Source organism: Melanotaenia boesemani, chromosome 2, assembly GCF_017639745.1.
Source record: "Melanotaenia boesemani isolate fMelBoe1 chromosome 2, fMelBoe1.pri, whole genome shotgun sequence".
In the NCBI taxonomy this organism is placed as follows: Eukaryota; Metazoa; Chordata; class Actinopteri; order Atheriniformes; family Melanotaeniidae; genus Melanotaenia; species Melanotaenia boesemani.
The window spans coordinates 7,977,846-7,985,397 of NC_055683.1; the positions used below are offsets into that span (position 1 = coordinate 7,977,846).

The 7,552-nt window shown below is 39.8% G+C and overlaps 1 long non-coding RNA gene across 2 annotated transcripts; it reads left to right on the forward strand.

The window, feature by feature from the left end:
* Positions 1-2,347: 2,347 nt before the first annotated feature.
* On the forward strand, positions 2,348-5,633 carry LOC121655411. Of its 2 annotated transcripts, XR_006013190.1 has the most exons (4): positions 2,348-2,400; positions 4,288-4,462; positions 4,620-4,737; positions 4,928-5,633. It is a non-coding gene; the product is annotated as an uncharacterized LOC121655411 (long non-coding RNA). The 2 variants fall into 2 exon arrangements; XR_006013191.1 differs by lacking the exon at positions 4,620-4,737.
* Positions 5,634-7,552: the final 1,919 nt, after the last annotated feature.

The following is a 7,552-nucleotide window of genomic DNA, read 5'->3' on the forward strand; positions in this document are numbered from 1 at the left end:
AAACATAACTTCAGCCCCGTAGATGTTATATCTGGAACAACAAGGACTTCTTTATCAGAATAAATCTGTTTTATCCGACATGGTGTGGAAAAGGAATTCTGTTTGGAGGTCAGTTGTTGGATAAAAACGGGACTTCTGACATTCAGAATTCCTTAAAAAAGTCATTTACCTGGAACAGCTGAAGAGTTGGCTGTTGTCTTAAATGCAGCTCCTGCAGGCTCGTCACATGTTGAAGAACACGTCATTCCCAGAGATTAACACGGAATCTAACAACGTTTTCATGGCTGATGTTGATCTCACAGACAAACGTTGGAGCAACAAATAAATCAGGAATGAAGCGTCCGGTTCACTTCCAGCTGCTGCAGAGTTCTTCTGGGACTCTACCACGGCTGCTTTACAGGGAAAAAGCTGCTAAACTTCTTCATAATTACTGGATTAACAACAAGCTGGAAGAAGTTTCTTTTAAGGTTTAACTTCAGATTTTTCCTGTTCAGGAAACACTTCAAAGATTCCAGATAAATATTGATGATGCCTGTGTGTTCTGCAAAGCTAACAAAGAGACAATTTTCCAGATATTTTCCAACGTGTTCCCACCAAACAGTTCTGGTCCGACATGGAAAGCTTCGTCTGGGCTCAGTTAAACATCAACATCCACATTAATGTTTTCATCTTATATTTTATATTGAAAGGATCGTCAGTGATGTAAACTCTGTTATTCAGCTATTAATCATTCTTGGCAGATTTCATGTCCACAAGTGTAAATGTTCTGGATCTAAACCTTTTTAATCTTTTTTTTTGTGGATCTGAAATCTTAAACCAGCTCAGCTGAAAATGTGAAGAACCAGAAAGCAACAAGAACTCTTGATATTTTGAAGAAACTGCACATTATTTCATTTTTCTATGTAAAATAAAATAAATAAAAACTCCACGTTTGTATCTGTTGTCTTCGGCCTTGTTCAGTTGAAGCTGTTTAAGTTGCATCTTATATGTAAAATGTTTTCTGTTATAAAATCTAAAACGTGTTCAGAGCCTGAATTGGGACGCAGGTCTATACTGTTCCTTGTGGTTCCAGGTGAGATCCGTACTCGGACGTCTACATATGTTTATGTTCCAGTTAATCTGTAGCTGGTTTAGAGAGGATAGCTGCGCTGCTTTCCACCAGTAGGTGGCAGTAGCTCTACTAATGGGGGTGACCGGTCCGGAGCTGGAATTTCTTAGAGGAAGTAGCCGGTCAGGCAGAACAGCTGACAGCATCCACCGCTGATCTATACTGTTCCTCGTCCTTCCAGGGATCAGCATGAATAAAGCCTTTCATGAAGCGGAGCATGGCTGAATTTCTCCCGTGTGTAACACATGGGCCCTGATCTATTAACGCTTTGCGTGTACTAAAACAGGTGCAGACGGCTTTGCTCCGCTAAAATCGGCCCAAGCTTATCTATCAAAGCCGCAAACATGGAACTGCGTCAGTTATCCTGGCAAAACTGCGCCGCTCTCCACTTTGCGTTTCTGAAGCTACTGCATATGCATTATGGGCGTTCCGGCCAGAAAGTGCACATTAGTGGGAGGAGACTATGCAAATAAATCTGGTTTGCGCAGCAGTGGGATTCATGTAGCCCGCATATAGTTTGCGGTGTTTATGTTTGCTCTAAAAATAGCGTTTCTGAAAAGCAGGTGCTAATTGGCACAACAGTATACGCGCAATGGCTGCAGTAATAATTTTAAGGAGGAGGCACAGACACCATGAAAGGCGACTAAGATAATGCATTTTTTTCTATTATATTAATATATTTAGAATGCCAGAGAAGAGGATTGTGGAGACGATCCAGCGTTGCAATATTAGAATTGCTGGATAAGTTTAAAGACTTTATCATGCCTGTCTTTTATTATTATTATTATTATTATTTCTTTATAGCTTTTAAACCTTTATTATTTCTTATTTGTTCCTTGCATGTTTTTATATGTACAATACCTTGGTTCCTGAAGGTTGTTGTTAGTGTGCCTTATAAATAAATTGAACTTGAATATGAAACTATATTGCAGCATTTCTGGTGACATTTAGATTTTTTTCCTCGACTTCCGCAATATTTTTATTTGTCTCCTTTATTTGTCTCAACTTCTATCGGATAAAAGTTAATTTTGCGTTTGCGGTTTCCTTGCTCTCCAGAACCTTACATGACAGAGCAAACAGCGCCGCTAAATCCTCATTTAAATACTGCTGTTTGCTCCGCAAATGATAACAGGAGCAGTCTTAATAGATCAGGCGCTAATCGTAGAAACATAACCAGAGCAAAACTGCGCAGCAAATGTTAAATAGCGCAGCAGTTTTGCCCTCGTCATAACTCAGCCCCATGGAGTTCAAAGCTTCACACACCTGGAAACAGCAGCAGGGTTATGTCACTGGTATGGATCATATCATTTAATATGCACCTGTTAACTCCTGTTCATGTGTTTTTGCATGTTGTGTGCAGAGTGTTCCACATGCAGTCTGTCCCTTGAACACAACACAGTCTTGTCTTGCTGGTTGATGAGAGATATAGCACACAGTCTGGCTGAAGCTGGTCTTTAACAGCTCGTCCTGGAAAGACAAAGAACGCTGTAGTCTAGGCCCAGAATCCATCTGGAATAAATTCAGAGGATATAAACCTAGCGGAGCTCTGAGATCCGTAGACTCTGGTCCACTAGTCCAGACCAGAGTCCAGACTAAACATGGAGAAGCAGCATTTAGCTGTTATGCTGCAAACAAGTGGAACAAACTGCCAGTGGAGATTAAACTTTCACCAAACTGTAGTAACTTGACACGTTTTGAAGTACTACATCACTTTATTCCATAACAGGAATCTCCACAACGTACAGCTAACGTGCTGTTCAGAACACACATTTTCTCTGGAGAACTTCTTCTCTGTACCTCCCAGCGTTATACAGTGACAGCGCCACTAAATTTATACATCACATCACTACACAAACGTAGACACTTTAAATCAGGTTAAAAACTTTTCTTTTCTCCTGCACCTATGCATGAAATCTGCAGCTAACTTTTAACTTATTTTGCTTTTAATCATTTTAACTTAATTTATCATTTTATTGTGATTTTTGCTGTTTGTTTCTGTCTTTTCTGCTTTCTTGCAGCATTTGTAATGATTTTAATGTTTTATGTTCACTTTGAATTGTCTCATATGTGAAATGTGTTATAGTACAAATAAACTTCCCTTGTAGTTTAATTCAGATTGATTCATGTTTTAATGGAGATTTCATCATTTCTTTTGAGAAAAACAAAATTATTTTCTAATAGCTTCTAAACCATGTTTAATAAAACTTCATAAACTTCAACACTTTGTATTTTATTAATCTTATTTAATATTCTATTTATTCTTTTTAAGGTTTGAATATCTGTGAACACTTATTGAAACAGAATCTAGATTCTGATGTTGTTGAAAGGATGTAAAGAATAATGTTGGAGACGAGGACTCATGTTGAAATAAATCTACATTGTGAAGCAACCCTTTCTTACACTGGATTAGAAATATTGTAGAAAATTATACTGAATTACCAGGTTTTACAGAACATTGTGCTCTTGTAGACGTAACATGTAAGGTTATAATTACATGATTTTAATAATAATAGGTGGTGATGTGAAGCGGCCGGTCTGAGGCATTAAATGAGTCCCACTCCGGCCCTGCTGTCTCCTGCAGGAAGGTTCCTGCTTATATAGGCGCTGACAAAAGACTGTACAATGTTGCCCCCTGGTGGCCAAACAAGATATATACAGATACTTAAAAATGGCTCCTACAGACACAGAAACACAACTATGGATCTTTCAGATTAATTCACTTTGGGACCTGCTTCCAAAAATGAGTGTTAACAAGCTTCCAAAATGCTGCTTGTATGAGGACAAAATGTCCAAACACTGGACATTTTTTATGGCTACACTTAAACTCGTCCCCATGTGGACACGAACTCAGCTGTTTCTGCTCCTTCCCTTTCTCTTCCTGCTGAAACTTTTTCACTTTCAGTCCTTCACGTTGTAAATGAAGTTTCAACAATTACAGAGCCAGTGTTTTAGCATTTATTTAATTTTTATTTATTTTTCTGGGCCTTTCTTTGACGTGTAGCTGTTTCAGGTTTACAGAAAATATTTTCTAAACTGATTTTAGTCTAAATAGTAAGCTGCTGGGCCAATTTCTACAGAAACCATCTCTACAAACCTTCTTCGGCTGTACTGAACCACAGATTAGTTGAGGACAAATTTACAATTATTGTAAAACTGAAGACAGTTTGATATTTCTTCAGCTGCAGGTTTGTGATGAAGTGGAGCGAAAACATCCAGCTTTGGGAAAGAAGTGACAAAGATTTGACTGCGTCTGCAAAAAGTGCTTCACCTGCCTCCAGAGAAATCTCTGCCATAGCAGCTGTACCTGGAGGCCAGAGAGGAGGCTCTCGTTGAAGAGTTACCAGGAGTTAACAGGTGCATATTAAACCATGTCGCCCAGACCAGTGAAGCAACATTTTCTCTACATCACCCTCTTGCTGTCTTCAGCTTTCTGAAACCTTTGAAATACAGAAACAAGAATTTCCAGCATTAAAACCTGGTTTAGATGTTAAATGTATTGTTTCTCTTGCAGGTATTGACTCTTTATATTTCTCCCATACGTCTATAAGGAGAACATGAACCTTTTTATCCCTCTTGGAGACTCTGATGCAGACATGTGGTGTTTAACTGAACCAAACACACACAACAAAGTTAGCAAGTTAACTTTTCTTATTGATTGTATGACTGAAATTATGTAATTAAAACAGAAATAGTTGAAAGGACACAAACTTTTTATTATTTAATTACATTTGACTACACACTAAATAGTTTATTTACTTTACAAAGAATTAAAAAATGAGCTCTAATGTGGTTCGTTGTGTTTGTTCCGTGTGATAGTAGCGTGACCTTCCATCTCCACACACAACTATTCTCCTGACTGGTCAAGACTGGAAAATGTCCTTCTTCACCAAACGAGCTCCAAACGTTGTGAAAGCAGACGATGTTGAGGAAGGGATCATCTCTGCCTTCTGCACTGACTTTGTCTTCAAGCTGGCAAACCCGAGACACCTGAAGACACACTGACGTTCCTCCAGAGGTGCATGGTGGTGACCAACCTCTGTCAAGAACTGTTAACAGGACCATAAATCTTCTTTATTCACTCCATTATGCCGCATACCTAGCAGTGCTTCTAATGCTCCAGGAGAGAATCTACCTTAAATGAATTCAGCACAAAGGACTTTATAGAATTTATTATTATTGTTTTATGGTATAAAGTTAGAGGAAGAAAAACTGTAGAACAGATGATGATGTTTGTTGTGATTTCATCTTTCATTCTGTTGCATGTTTGTGTGTGAATGACGCCTAACAAAGCTTCTTTATTTTCATCACTGGCTGAAATAAGTTAAACTAATGACAATAAAACCACCAATAGATGGAGGCCTGAGAAACGTAGGAAAGACCAGAACTGTTAGTTCCACATGTGTCTGATCATCCAGTGTGTAACAGCAACGAGCAACGCAAAGCAACATGTTTAGTTTTTTCTAGAAGTTTCTTTGTAACATGCTCCATCATACAAGTACAACATGCATGTAAGCTGAGCCCCGTCCAGACTATGAAGTATAAGTGTAAGAATAGTAGAACACACACACTTTCTGCTGCTGTTTTCATGGTTTTCAGTGTGTCTTTCTGCAGGTGCTCCTGATGATTGTCTGCTGTGTTTTCATATAGAGGCCGTAGGATGTTTTCTGTTTCTCTACCGGTGTTGCAGCTGGTTGTTCTATTGTTTCTGTTGTTTCTATCTTTGTCCTCTCTCCACTTTTTACTCTCCTTTTCTCTTCTGTTTAATTCAATCCAGCTTTATTTGTACAGCAGCTCTTTACAACAAAGTCCTCTCAGGGCTCCTTTCTTTCATATCCTGTGTCAGGTCCAGCTTTTAAATCTTTATTCAGCAAAAAACTAATAAAAGAAATGAATAATACTGAAGTATCAGAGGAGCCTTATATGTCGTGGTCATAGGTGATGTTCTTGGTTTTGTCGTGTTTACTTTAGTTTCCAGTTTTGTTGGTTCCCGTGTGTGTTGTGTGTTTTGTTTGCGGCTCGTTAGTTCACCTGGTCTGATTGCTCCCTCACTTCACCTGTTCCCTGTTAGTCGTCCTCTGTTTATTTACGCCTTGGTTTCTCTGACTCGGTGCCAGATCATTGTTGTTGTTTCGTGTTCAGTCTGTATCGGTTTCCTTGTTCCTTGATATTAAATCCTGGATAATGGCGTTGGTTTGTCTCCTGCCTCATCAGTCTGCGTTTGGGTCCTCACCTCTGCTGTCCTGTCACATTATATCCATAAAGCTCCTCAAGGGGAGTTAAAACATTTCCAAGGCAGGAGAGAACTAGTTTTATCTTTTATATATTTCTTACTTAATAAATCTGACTTCTGTACGTATTATAAGGTGAGTCAGTTCAGGTGGTTAGGATTACTACACACGTGTAAATGTACACGTATGTTAATGTAAAGAAAACTCTTAGCTCTGAGTTAAAGAGTGGAACCTGCTCAGAAACCCTGAGGAAGCTGTGACTGGGCAGCTCAGGATGATGTTCAGCTGCAGCTGGAAGCAGAAGCTTCCAGTTCAGATCCTCTAAATGTTGTAGAAACACTGATGTTGGTTTTTAAGACCAACAGCCAAAAATAAAGAGTGAAGAACTTCAAGTTTATCAGAGTTTCTGGGAGAACGGCTCACCCTGATGGTGAAGCCTGGATTATCAGTAGAACTGTGATCAAACCTTCTGATGGAAAGACCTTTTAACCCTTTGGATGCCAAATGAAGGAGTTAGAAAAGCTGCAGAGGCTGCAGCTGTATGAGAGGAAAGCTCAGGGGCATGGAGACCTGGCTGAAGTTCAACAAGCTGCAGGTTCAAATCTTACAGCTTGCAGGTGATGAATTCCAGTTTAAACTCCATGAATTTAAAGCTTCTTAACTCCTCTAAGAGTCCAGTCTAAAGTAAAGAGTGAAGCTTCACACATCTGGAAGAACAGCTCAGGCTGGTAGGAGAAGACTCTGGAGGCAGGAGGACCTGGGATCCAACCTCTTCATTCACCACATCCGTTTTCACGTCCAACGGCCAAAACGAAAAGATAAAAGCACCACGAGAACAAGTGTGAGTGTGAAGGTCCTCGGTGGCGTGGTGGGGTTGGTGGAGAACCGTAAGTCACCAGTGGTGCAGCGTCTAGTTCAAATCCTGCCCGTTGCTGGAACCTGGATCATAAAGCCATCCTTCTCCGGTGGGTTGGCGAGGGGGCCGTATGACAAGCCAAAGTGGTCGAAATTCGCCACTTTATTGGCGCGTTTGTAATAAAAACGGCGTCAAATACGCCGTTTTGTGGTAAAAACGGCGTTAAAAGCGTTGTTTTATTTGGCAAAAACGGCGTAAAATTCGCCGTTTCTTAAAGCTTCGGTAAACGGCGAAAAATACGACGTTTTTGGTGGTCATTAAACGCCGCTTTTTGCGCCGTTCACTGAACGCGCGTAAAAA